Here is a 14326-nt window from a genome sequence, read left to right as displayed (position 1 = left end):
TGGGTCACCAGTCTGCACTCCCCCTCATTCACAATGATATGATTTTTTGTTCTGATGATGCCTGATACCTGATCCCTTCGACACCTTGTGATCACACAGGCTAATGTGCTTCTTCCATGTGGGCTTTGTTGCTTCTGAGCTAGATGGCTACTTGTTTACCTTCAAACCTTTAAGACCCCAGACGCTCTATCTTTTGATAGCCGGGCACCATCAGCTTTCTTCACCCCATTTGCTTATTCACCCACTTTGTCTTTAGCCATTGTGTTGGGCAGGTGAGCATCATGGAATGCCAGTTTAATAAAACAAAATGTTCTTGCATTGAGGGAGTACTTGAGTGGAGGCCCAATATCCATCTGCTACCTTAATACTAAACCTATACATATATGTACAGGCTGCCTCCTGTCAGGACAATGATCTCTGGCAATGTCTGTACCCTTTGGGGGTCCCTTCCCCACTCGATCTGCTGGAGTGGGATTCTGTCCTAAGCCCCACCCCCACTATCCCTCTCCCCCAGGACAGGCAAAGAACAATACTGTGTCAAGAACAGCAGCAAGAGTGGACCTTCCTTCACCTGGCTCCATCCTTCAGGGAGTCCACCCTCCCTCATGCCGTCATGGAATGAGTGCTGCCCCTCCCTGGGCAAGGCCTGAGGATCTGGTGCTTGCCTCACCTGCAGCTCCTGCTACATTCTCCACTGCTGCCTCACCTGTGGTGCCTGCCGCACAGACAGCATTTTCTGTCAACAGAACTGCCTCTTCAGAGGCCCCTACCTTTACCTGCCACTCCGGCCTCACCTGTGCTTGTCACATTCTCCATTCCTGCTTCACCTGCCTGATCAGCAGCTTCTCCTTCAAATGACATTCTGCCATATTTAATACCCCTACCACACCCTTCTCTTCTCCACCTACCACTCCCTCAGCTGTGGCTCCTGCCTCACCTGCTGCTCCTGTCACATCTACTTCACCTGCCCTGTCATCTACTTCTAGCCCTGTGGGCTGTGGGGCGAAAGCGGGCCTCTCCTGTAACTCGGCATTAGGGACCTGGAGCAGTGAGAACACCCTCCAGGGTCTCCCTCTGCCTGGAATCTAGCGGGGAATCAATTTGTGGTTAAGCAGTCCTCAAATTCTACGAAGGTAACTTTGGTCCCCAGCTCCTTCCTGAAGACTTTGCCCAGCACTTGGCACTGGCCCAGGGGCCAGGGGGAAGCCCGGACGGCCTCCTGGAACTCGTCCTCGGCACAGTCTTCTGGGATGCCCAGGAGCAGCAGTGAGTGATACGCGTCCAGGCCCATCCACTTGCACCAGTCCCACAGCAGCATCTCCAGCGCCATGGCTGGGGACCTGGGGACAACCAGAAGGGGGCATTGCAGTTTCTACAGGGTACGGTCCCAACGAAGAGAGGGACGTAGGTGCCACCACCCCCATCCCCGCCCCCCCGGCTGCCCGCCCCAAGATGACCAAGACCTTACCACACTTGCACCTCTGCACTGTTTGCCCTGCCCCCTTCTCTCCTCCGCACCCCACCCCCCACCATAGCTGGGAGCCTGGTCTCCCCCTCTTCCCTGGTCCGTGTTCAGTCTATGTTTGTGTTTAGGAAAGTTTGTTATCAATGGATGATATTTCCCTAGAGGTGATTTGCTGTGCTGCTAACTTTCGATACGCATTGTGACACCCGTGGAGCAGAAGTGCTCCTATTTGTATCGTGCCGCATTTGCTTTGCTAACAGTTCGGACGGGAGGCTATTCGGTTCATGAGGGATACCCTGTAATTTTCGTATCTAGAGGATGACTTGGTTTCCAAAAGGTTGTGGGAAAATGGAATGAAAAGATAATGCATTTTTTCCAGGAACTGTTTGAAGCCCCCATGAAGCGTGGATGCACAAGTTTTTGTCAGGTGTTAGTGCCAGATTTATCTGTTTGTTTGTTTTCCTCAAGAGAACATTTATTAAAATCTTAATCAGACAAGCGCAAGACAAAGACAAATATCCAGATAAGGGAGACCATTAGCATGACGTCATAATGATATCCGAGGGTTTGCTGATGTACAGAACTTTAAAAAGGACATGAGGTCAAGGAAAACTGTCATGAATGTATGGTTTGTGGCAGATCAACATATGACATGACTATGTTTCGACCTTCCACTGCCACCACCAACCACACACTAATCTCTATCAATGACTCACCCAGGCATGCCTTAAGGGAGACTGCTCCGCCCCGGGCTGGTTATGTGGGTGGAGGTAATGCCTTTCTCAGTGCACTGTTTGAGAGAAAGACTTCATATCCCTAATCAATGATCTGAGGGGGTTCAATGAAGGCTTAACTACTTGGGGACACTGAAAGTAGATTTGGGCTTTCTGCCATCCATAGCCTTCTGTAACCTGGGTGCTCAGAATTTAAGTTCTGATACAATTCCTTCTTTTAATCATAGAGTTTATTATTAGCAATCTTTGGATCACACAGCCTGGTGTGTTCCTTCCATGTGGACCTAGCTGACACCTGTGGGAAACAGAAAGATTTCTCCCAAACTGTCTCCCCCAAATATATGTTAGACTTAGGACACTGCTTGCAGCTCATGGTAAATGATTGTCAAGTTACCTCCCTGAAGGCAGTCAATTGCCAGACAAGTGTCTCCACTGGTAGGGTCGCTTCCCTGCTGTTAAGGACAATGGACTCTTTCTCCGTAAAAGGTTGGGACCATTAGCTTGGTTCCTGTAGGTGGAGTTCTCACCCTACTGATGATGTTCTCTAGAGTTGAGCCAGAGAACAGGTCAAACTGGCTCAGTGACATCCAAAGTTAGGCTGCCATCCTGAATCTAGGATCTGCCCATCTTGCCACATGTATACTCCCAATCCCTCCTCTTCCTATTGCATGTATACTCCTAGATCACCCACCTCCCATTGCTGTATTACCTATAGCACAACCCTTTCCTGTGCCGTATGTCTTCACCTGTAATTAGGGGGTTTGCATGTCCCCAGAGAATATAAAAGCCTTGGTTAGCATTAAATATCTCTCTCTCTCCACGTGGGCCAGCAAGTGAGGCTGAGGTGAGCATTGCTACATGGAATGTGTCTGACTCCATTGTTTCTATCTCTCATGCTCTTTATGACTTTACTATAATCTTTACTCATTATCACTGTACAATTGTGCCTACTGGACCTGTGATGATGTGTTAGGGACTGGATTTCCCTCACAGACACTTCACTTAGATGGTTGCGTGCTTCAAGACAAGCCTTTAAGACCCTGGACGGTAGAGCAGGGCCACATCTTAAGAACTGATTGTCCTTAGATTAGGAGTTACAATTAAGCACATGCTCAAAACCCACTCACATATCTAATGATTATATATATCTCTGGTCTGTTTTAGTGCAGATACTATAACTTCCATGGAACCTTTGGTAACTCTAATAATAGTATCATAAATCTAGGTATAGAAGTTAAAATACTATTGAGAAGAGGAAAATATACATATAGAGGAAAGTTTTTTAGATGAAAATACATGAAATGTTCACTTATAAAGATGAAAAAAACTGACTGAACCCTGTTTAAGAAAACAGTGAGGGTTTAACATGAGACACAAATTTCAAAAATGCTTATTCACTGAGGAAAACCTATGCAGAACTAAGACATATCACAAAAAGAAAACATATAGAAGAATGTGGTAAATATATGGTGGTCTCAAGTGTCTGATTATTGGTCAACCTCAACAGCAAGAGGTTTGAACTGAAGTCCAATGACTTCCAAATCCACGACCTTGGGATCACAGTCATCATCATCGTCTCATACTAGATAATTGCATCTTTAAGTTCCTTTTGTCTACAACAGGTGTACTTAAGACAAAGTCCAGTACACTTCATGAGTTTTCCAAATATGATTCTTCTGATGTGGTCAATGAAGAATGCTGTACACCTGGAAAAGGCAGTCCAAAATCCAGATATCCTATAGTGCGATGCCTGGGTTACCAAAGGCCAAAAATGTATGATTATCAGTATAATAAAGGATTGATTCTCCTATTTGAGGGGGGCGCTGTCTATATAAGTAATGTTAGGTGTTTTCCCCAAGGGCAAGCTTCCTCTTCCTAATCTACCCACCAACAGAAGTGAAATGAGCTCCTCAGAGACAGACATATCCCCACCTCCTCTAGTCACAAAGCTTTGAAAGTACCAGGGAGTGCCAAAAGAACAAATCTATCTTGGAAAAAGTACAGCCGGAATGCTCCTTGAGAGCAAGGATGGTGATACTTTGTCTCACTTACTTTGGATGTGTTATCAGGAGAGACCAACCAGTCCCTGGAGAAAGATATCAAATTTGGTAAATTAGAAGGATAGAGACAGTGGCTGCAACAACAGGTTCAAACTCAACAACAATTGTGAAGATGGTACAGGACCAGGCAGTGTTTTGCCCTGTTGCTGCCCTGGAACCAACCCAATGGCACCTAACAACAAGAATCATCTCTGGTCATGGGTTGCCATTGAAATTCACTCGACATCACTGTAAGAGAGTTGATTAAATTAGAGTGACTGTAGGACAATGCTAAGGAGCTCTTATGGTGTAGTGGTTATGTGTTGTTACTGCTAATCACAAGGCCATCAGTTCGAAACCACTAGCCACTCCATGGGAGAAAGATGGAGTTTTCTACTCCTATAAAGTGAAACTCACAGTGGCAGTTCTACCCTGTCTGATAGGATCACCATGAGTCTGTAATGACTTGATGGCAGTGACAGTAAGTAGGACAATGCTATATGACAGGAACTATTTAATCCTCTCCCACTCCCCCTTAAATGAGAACCTGATCCCAATTGAGGTGAAGACCCCTTTGGAAAAGTAATTTTTATGATGCACAAATAAGGGAGTGATTAATAGGTTATGAGCATTAGACAGACACATCAGCCCAGTGCTTGGGAGACTAAATTAAATGATTACATGACCTGTGAACAGCTTCCTGTTTTGTCTTGGTGTTTATCCTTATAGTAGTGATCTCATACAATATTCGTCTTTTTGTGATTGACTACCTTCACTCGGCATAATGTTCCCCAGATCAGTCCATGCCATGAGGTCCTTCATGGTTTCTTCAGTGTTTTTTAGCGATGCATTCTTCTACTGATAGGGTTTGGGCTATTTCCAACCTCTTGCTATTGTGAACAGTGCCGTCTTGAACAAGGGAGTGCTCAACATATCTGTTGGTGTTATGTCTCTTAATATCGATATTAATATGCATATGGATATCTGCATATCCAGCAGAGGTATGCTGGATCATATGGTATTTCTATTCCTAATTGTTTTAGGTAGGATCATATGTTGTTTAAGTTCTCTTTTGAGTCTAGCCTGAACTTCTCTGTTAATGGATAGGAAGGCTTAATATCATGAAAATTTACATACTACCCAAAGCAATCTATAAATACAATGCAATTCCGATCCAAATACCAACTTAATTTTTTTAAGAAATGGAAAAGCTAAGTACCAACTTTATATGGACAGAGAAGAGACCCAGGATAAACAAAGAGCTCCTTAAGTAGGAGAGCAAAGTAGGAGGCCTTTCACTATTTGACCTCAAGACATGACTACAGTAATCAAAAGCTTGGTACTGGTACAATGATAGATACATAGACCAATGGAACAGGATAGAAAGCCCCCAAATAAATGCCTACACCTTTAGTAAATGACACCCCCCAAAAAAAAATTCAATGGAAAAGAGACAGCTTTTAAAACAATGGTGCTGGCAAAACTGCAGAAGAATGAAACAGGCCCCATGCCTTGCCCCATGGACAAAAACAACAACAACCACAGACCTAAGTGTAAGTCTCAGAGCTATATGGATCATCAATGAGAAAATTGGGAGAAGCTTAAGGAGCCTATTGCAAGGCATACACATACTTCCAAATACAATAAAGGAAGTACAAACAGTAGAGGATAAAACAGATGACTGGGCCCTACTAAAAATAAAACATTTATGCACATAGAAACACTTCATCAAAACAGTAAAATGAGAGTCCATGCTAACAAATCAGAAAAAAATTCTTTAGCAACAACACCATAGACAAGGGACTAATGTTTAAAATCTATAGCATACTGGAACAGCACAATTAGAAAAAAAATTATAAAGTTGACAAAAGACAGACAGCTTACCCAAAATGACATTTAAATGACTAACAAACACCAGCCTTTCCTGACTTGATTGCTGAGGACAAAGTGGATGCATAAGCAAAAGTGGTGAAGAAAGTTGATGGTGCCCGGTTGTCAAAAGATATAGAATCTGGGCTCCTATAGGCTGGAAGATAAACTAGGGGCCATCTAACTGAGAAACAGCAAAGCCCACATGGAAGAAGCACACCAGCCTGTGAGATCAAAAGGCGTCGAAGGGATCAGGTATCAGGCATCAAAGACACACACAAAAAAATCATAGCATTGTGAATAAGGGGGAGTGCAGAGTGGGGACCCAGGGCCCATCTGTGGGAAATTGGACATCCCCTTGCAGAAGGGCTGCGGGGAGATGAGCCAGTCAGGGTGCAGTGTAGCAACAATGAAATATACAATTTTCCTCTAATTCTTGAATTCTTCCTCCCCCCCACTATCATGATCCCAATTCTACCTTACATATCCAGCTGGACTGGAGGATGTACACTGGCACAGATAGGAACTGGAAACACAGGGAATCCAGAACAGATGAACCCCTTAGGACCAGTGCTGAGAGTGGCGATACCGGGAGGGTGGAGGGAAGGTGAGGGAGGAAGGTGGAACAGATTACAAGTTCTACATATTACCTCCACCTTGGGGGACGGACAGTGGAGAAGTATGTGAGGGGAGACATTGGATGGTGTAAGATATGACAAAATAATAATAATTTATAAATTATCAAGGGTTCATGGGGGAGGGTGGAGCGGGGAGGGAGGGGTAAAATTAGGAGCCGATACCAAGGGCAGAAGTAGAAAGCAAATGTTTTCAGAATGATGATGGCAACATATGTACAAATGTGCTTGACACAATTGATGTATGCATGGATTATGATGAGTTGTATGAGCCCCTAATAAAATGATTTTAAAAAATGCTCACACTCACTAGCCATTAAGGAGATGCAAGTCAAAACAACAATGAACCTTATACCCACAATGATAGCCCAATTAAAAAAATACTGGAGAAGATGCAGAGAAATTAGAACACTCATACACTGCTAGTGGGTCTGTAAACATTTACAACCATTATGGAAAGCTATATGATATGTTCTATTGCATATATTTCAAAATGCTTTACAACCATTTTGAAACCATTGTGCATTACAACCATTACACATCACAACCATTTTGGAACCACTTTGCGTTACAACCATTTTGGAACCATTACAACCATTTCTATATGATATTTTGCATTACAACCATTATGGAAAGCTATATGATATTTTTGCAAGTGAAATCTTGCCAAAGAAAGGTCATCCAACAACAGTTGCAGCAGTGCATTGACAGGGAGCTGCCAGAGGTTCAGGCTGGATTCAGAAGAAGACGTGAAACAAGGGATATCCCTGTTGATGTCGGATGGATCTTGGCTCAAAGCAGAGAATTTCAGAAAGGTCTTTACTTGTGTTTTATTGACTGTGCATTCAGCTATGTGGATTATAACAAACTATGGATAACTGAGAAGAGTGGGAATTCCAGAACACTTCCTGGTGCTCATGAAGAACTTGTAGATGGATCAAGGGGTAGTTAGGTGAACAGAACAAGAGAATACTCCACGGTTTAAAATCAGGAAAGGTGTGCTCCTGAGTTGTATCTTCTCACCATGTTTATTCAGTCTGTATGCTGAGAAAATCATCAGAGAAGCTGGATTATATGCAGAAGAATGGGGATCAGGATTTGAGGAAGGCTTATTAACAACCTGTGATATGCAGGTAACACAACCTTGCTTGCTGAAAGTGAGGAGGACTTGAAGTGCTTGCTAATGAAGATCAAAGGTGGCAGCATTCAGTATGGATTACGACTCAATGTAGAGATCAGAATTCTTACCACTGGACCCATAGATAACATCACGATAAACAGAGAAAAGGTTGAATTGTCAAAGATTTTGTCTTGCTTGGATCCACAATCAAATCTCCTGGAGGAAACAGTCAAAAGATCAAATGACACATTGCATTGGGCAGATCTGCTGCAGAAGACGTCTTTAGAGTGTTGAAAAGCAAGGATGTTGCTTTGGGGACTAAAGTGCACCCTGACCCAAGCCATGATTTTTCAGTTGCTTCACATGCATGTGAAAGTTGGATATTGAATAAGGAAGTCTGAAGAATTGATACATTTGAATTGCGGTGCTGCAGAAGAATCTTGAAAGGACCAAGAACTGACTGCTAAGAGGACAAATCAGTCTGTCGTGGGAGAAGTAGGGCTAGCGTGCTCCTTAGAGGCAAGGATGGCGAGACTTTGTCTTACAAACTTCGGACAAGTTGTCAGGGAAGACCAGTTCCTGGAGAAGGACACCATGTTTGGCAAAGTGGATGGGCAGCGAAAAGGAGGAAGGTTCTCAATGAGATGGATTGACATATTGGCTGCAACAATGCGTCCAAGCCTGGTAACAATTGTGAGGATGGCATGGGACTGAGTTGTGTGGCATTCTGTTGTGCCTAAGGTCACTCTGGGTTGGAACGGACTGGATGGCACCAAACAACAGCAAGTTCATTAAGGAGATTGCGTCCTCCTTTTCTCTCCTGGCGGTGTGTTTGCCTGGTTTGGGTATCAGCGTTATGCTCCCTTCAAAAAAATGAGGTTGGGGGTTTGCTGTCCTTCTATATATTCTGGAAATGTCGATATAGAATTGGTGACAACTCTTCTCTGAGTACTTGGGTGAATTTTCCTGTCAAGCCACCTAGGCCTAGACTTTTCTTGGTTGGAAGAGTAAAAGATCTGTCTTCATATCATAAAATGAGTTAGAAATTATACCCTCTGGTATTATTTTCTGCCAGCATTTGAGTACAAGATTGGTGATTTTTCTCCCTTAAATATTTGCTAGCATTATCCCGTGAGATCATCTGAGCTCAGATGTTTTTGTTGTGCTGCTAATTGTTGGCTTTTTTGGAGGGTTTTTAGATAATGGTGTCTCTGAGACATCCTATCTCAGGATCTGCTGTCCGCTTTGCTTCATTACGTTCTTTCCAAAGCACTTGACAATTGTGTTTAAGTTGCCAAAATCATTGGCATCTAGCTGTTCATAAAATTTCCTCATTATCATTTCTATGTATGTATGACCTTTTGTAATATCTCACCTTTCATTCCTGATACTAATAGTGTTATTACTCTTTTTCTTGATTAGTCTTGTTTGGGATTTATTAATTTTTTGCTATGTTTCAAGGAACCCACTTGTCATTTTGTTAGTTTTCTGGATAGGATATCTTCTACTGTGGCTGATTTGTTGGCCTACTTGCATCAATTGCTGATTATACAAATCTCCAACCCTAAGTGTGGAATTGTCTATTTCTCCCCTTGCTGTGTTGATTCTTGTTTCAGATGTTTTGGAGCTCTGCTATTTGATGCATACACATTTCTGAATTCCGTATGTTTCTGGTTAATTGACACATATCATTATAAAGTACCCATTTAATCGTAGGCAATACTGACTTTAATTCTGCTTTATCTGTTGTTAATAGAGCTATTCCAATGATTAATGTTCATCCTGAATTCTCTTACCATTAATCTATGTGTGTTTTTATATTTAAATTTCATCTCTGGTAGACAGAAAAGGCCTCAATTTCCTATGCATTCTGCTCATCTTTAACTTGTAATTGGAGAGTTTCGTTCATTTACGTTGAATGGGATTTCTGATATGATTGGATTTAAGTCTAACCTTTTACTATTTGTCCCAACTATTTTGTTCCTCTCTCCCCCTTTCCTGCCTGGGCTAATCAGAGCTCTTTTTGAATTTCTGTGTGTCTGTTGCCCTTGGGGCTGCACCTCCTGCTTGGTAAAGTAGAGGGCAGCGAATAGAGGGGCAGCAAAAAACAAAAAGACAGATCCTTGATGAGGTGGATGCCACAGTGGCCGCAGTGACGGGCTCACATTGGTGAGCGTGTCGCAGAGAACATTTGGGAGGGTGGCGCAGGACCAGGCAGGGTGTCCTTCTGTGCTGCATCGGTCAGAAGGGACTCAAAGACTCAATGGCACCTGCTCACCACAACAACTTTGCATCGTTGTCATGCTACCAGGTAAAGACGGGACTGCTAAGTGCACGGTGGCACGTTGAAAGTCTTCAGAAGAAAGATGAGGCTTTCTGCCCCCACAGAGGTACTGCCTTGGGAGCTCTAGAGAGGGTCGCTGGGAGTCCTTATCAACTTGATGGAAGTAGCTTTGGTGTTTGGGTTTTTACAGATTCACATAACTATCCTGTAGGATTCAAGCACTGAGGGAAATAAAACTGGGACTTATTTCCTGACTGGTACGGAGGGAATCTGGAAGACTAGTATTCCATGGCAGGAAGACTGCCACTCTGGTTGTTGGAGATAAAGTCTGAGTACATTTTCCTGCGGTTGTCTATCATTTCCACAGTTTCTCCCTTAAAGCTGTGCTGCCTTAAAATGAGCACATGGTTGATTCAATCTCCCTATAGAAGCAGACTCTATTGGCTCCATTTCTTCCTGCAGCGGCATCCAATCCCTCTCATACCTTCCTCCAATAGCAGATGAGCATAGAGGGATTTTATCCCCAGCGCCTGAATTTTAAATGTTTGCTATAAGCCTGAACTTTTGGCTGTATTAATTGGATCATGAAGTTTTGCCTTGAAAGCTTTTAATGTATAGAAAACAACCATGATGCCCATGTGGCCCTTTTGAATCTTATATATAAAACAAAAGGGGGAATTGTGGGAAACCAAAAGATTTCTCCCAAGTTGTCTCCCCCAAATATGTTAGACTTAGGACACTACTTGTAGCTAATGGTAAAAGTTACTTCCCTTGAGGTAATCAGTCCCCAGACTAAGGTAGGCCCGGTCCCTGCTGTTAAGCACAATGGGCTACTTCTCTAGAGGCCTGCAGTCATTGATTTGGTTCCTGTAGGTGGAGTTCACACCCTACTGATAATGGTGCCAGGGAACAGGTCAAACAGGCTCAGTTAAGCTGCCATCCTGAATCTAGGATCCGCCCCTCTTGTCACATGTATACCCCCAAACCCTCCTCTTTCTATTGCGTGTACACCCCTAGATTGCCCCCCTCTCATTGCTGTATAACCCATACTGCAACCCCTTCCTGTGACGTATGTTTTGACCTGTAATTAGTGAGCTTGCACTGCCCCCAAATATATATAGGCCTGGGTTAGCAATAAAGAGCGCTCTCTTACCTCCTCCCTTGACCTCTCGCTGGTTCTCCCTCCTCTCTGGTCCTCACTCCCCTGTTCCCTTACCCCTTGTCCTCCTTCCCTTCCCCCTCTCTCCACGTGGACCACCAAGTGGGGCTGAGGTGAGCATTGTTACCATGAAATGTGTCTGACTCCATTACTTCAATATCTCTTCTATCCCTCATGCTCTCGATGACTTTATTATTATATATATCAACCATACAATTGTGCCTATCAACCCCGTGATTAGTGGTAGGGGGCTGGCAACCCTCCCAACCACACTATCCTTAACTTTTTACTTGAGATTGTCTACTCAGTGTTACTTCACCTATATATAAGAACCTTACCACTACATAGATGCATTCCTCCATCTTATGTGTATGCTAGAGTTCTCTTGTGTATTACACTCACATATTTTATAAACCAATCTTAAAGTCCTAAATATTAAACCGACATTACGAGCAAATGCTTTTATATTTACATAATATTTACCTTTTTCATATTTTTCTCTTAAAAAATTTGTAAATACTGTACAAATTTCAATAGCTTCAATTGTATATATGGACACATAACAACTTTCATTAAGGATGGGTAGGCCTGCCTTCCTGGGGTCAGTGTGGTGGGCTCTGACTCTATGCAGAGGCTAGAGATCAGCTTAGAGCTCACCTCGCTGTCAGTGGGCTCTGTCAATCATTCAGCCCTTTCAGAGATGGCCCTGTTCTCCATGTGCAGATGACAAGCCCAAGGAGGCGATGTGCCTTGCCTTTTGTCAGAGATCAAGCCGGAGAGATGGGAGTGGAGTCCTGCCTCAGCTAGTTGGATGCTGGAGTGGGTGGGGATGGGACTCAAGCCTTGGCCTCTGTAACCTCAAGGGTGGCAGGTGTGAAAGCTGGCTGGCTTGGGGTGGGATGGAAGACCATAGGCAGAAGACTGTCTTCTCCCCTTATTCCCCCCACCCTGGCTGGGCCTCCCACCTCTCTGTGCCGGGGGTGGGGGCGGGGGGGTGTCCTTGGACACAGAACCCTCTGGGCCCCATGGCAGAGTTACCTATATTCTCTGGGAGGGCTGAGAAATGAATGCACCCAATTGCCTGTCCTAGGCTATCCCCTGGAAACTGGGTGGGCTAACAGAGTCCAAGCGGGCCCAACAAAGTGAAAGGACGAACAGGCCACAGTGGCAGTTGTTAACCCAGCTCTTCCTGGTCGGTGTCTAATCCTGCTGCCTGAACAGAGGGTCCCCTTCTCCCTGGAGGCAAGCAAGGCCTGGCCTGAGGCCCTTTACCTCCCCACGCTGCCCATGCTCTTATCCCTGGTCTCCTCCTGGCCCCAGCAGCTCCAGCCCCCATGGTCTCTCGAGGTCCCCCGGACTCTGTTCTGTAGAGGACACTGTCACACAGGCTGTTTGACCACCGTTCCAAAGGCCTACTCAAGGAGCCAGGCTTTGAGCTGCTCGTCAAAGTAGCCCTTGCTCCGCAGGGTACTTGTCACCTGGTTGACCTAAGTGATGGGCACCTTCCCCAGTAGCAGCCTCAGAAACTCCTCCATGTCCTTCTACAGGACCCGGATGTCTCCTCTACCTTCCAGATCTCGGTAATCTGGCAGCTGCCGTGGGTGATGTCTTTGTAGACTGGGATGTTGTGCATTTGAGACCACCGCACAAAGTAGGGTAAGGGTCTTGGGGGTGACTGTCAGCCACTGGGAGGGTGATAGATTCATGCTTTGGAGGGTCTGGGATGCTGGCAGCGGGTAACAGGTGCTCCCTAAAATGGTACTCAGCCGCTGGATTTGGCTCAGATGCCCCGGTCCACAGGTGGCTGGATGCCAGGGCTCCAGCTCCACAGCACAACCTGGAACATGGTCGTGGCCATCTTGACCTGCACCCCCTGTTTTTCATTTTTATCCAAAGATCAATCTAGCATTACATTTTAAGATTGAATTTTTTTGAACTTAAGACTTTAGTTATAGTTTTCCTCAGCTGTTTTTTTATTGTTTCCTTTTACACGCTTCTTTTCCAAAAAGAGTTGTTAATATTTAAACTTTTTTTCAAAAAGTTCTACAATTATATAGCTGTTTGCTCCATTATCTGCATAGAAAATGACCACGATACAAAAATAAGAGGGAAGGAGAAGCAAAACAACAACCAGACCATGCTTTCTCTATGTATGTTTCCATGTACAACCATCTGAAGCCTGATAGAATCAGTTACATTGTTTGTCAACTATTTACACAGATTTTAAGAGCTCTCTCCAACAAACAGAACTATAATTTATTAAGGTATATAAATTATTTTCTAAAAAAATATTACCACAAAATTAATAAAGATAAACAATATATTTTTAATCATTTTATGAGGGGCTCATACAACTCTTATCACAATCCATACATACATCAATTGTGTGAAGAACATTTGTACATTCATTGCCCTCATCATTCTCAAAACATCCGCTCTCCACCTAAGCCCCTGGCCTCAGCTCCTCATTTTTCCCCTCCCTCTCCCCACCCTCCCTCATGAACCCTTGATAATTAGTAAATTATTATTTTGTCATATCTTGCATTGTTCAACGTCTCCCTTCACACACTTTTCTAAGACTTTAGATTTATTTCTCAGCAATATAAGCCTGCTGTCCAGGACTTCTGACCCATTTGCTTGGCATTCCTGTTTTGTTTTTTTTAATCATTTTATTAGGGACTCATACAACTCTTATCACAATCCACACATATATCAATTGTGTAAAGCACTTTTGTACATTCATTGCCCTCATCATCCTCAAAACATTTGCTCTCTCTCCATTTAAGCCCCTGGCATCAGGTCCTCATTTGTCCCCTCCCTTCCCCCTCCCTCATGAACCCTTGATCATTTATAAATTATTATTTTGTCATATCTTGCCCTGTCCAACGTCTCCCTTCACGCACTTTTCTGTTGTCCATCCCCCAGGGAGGAGGTCACATGTAGATCCTTGTAATCGGTTCCCCCTTTCCAACCTACCATCCCTCTACACTCCCAGTATCCACTCACACCACTGGTCCTGAA

The sequence above is a fragment of the Echinops telfairi genome, unplaced genomic scaffold, assembly GCF_000313985.2.
Source record: "Echinops telfairi isolate 266 unplaced genomic scaffold, ASM31398v2 ScPeMD7_7472;HRSCAF=8510, whole genome shotgun sequence".
Classification (NCBI taxonomy): Eukaryota; Metazoa; Chordata; class Mammalia; order Afrosoricida; family Tenrecidae; genus Echinops; species Echinops telfairi.
The sequence above is the reverse complement of the archived record's forward strand: the minus strand, read 5'-3'. Positions refer to the sequence as shown.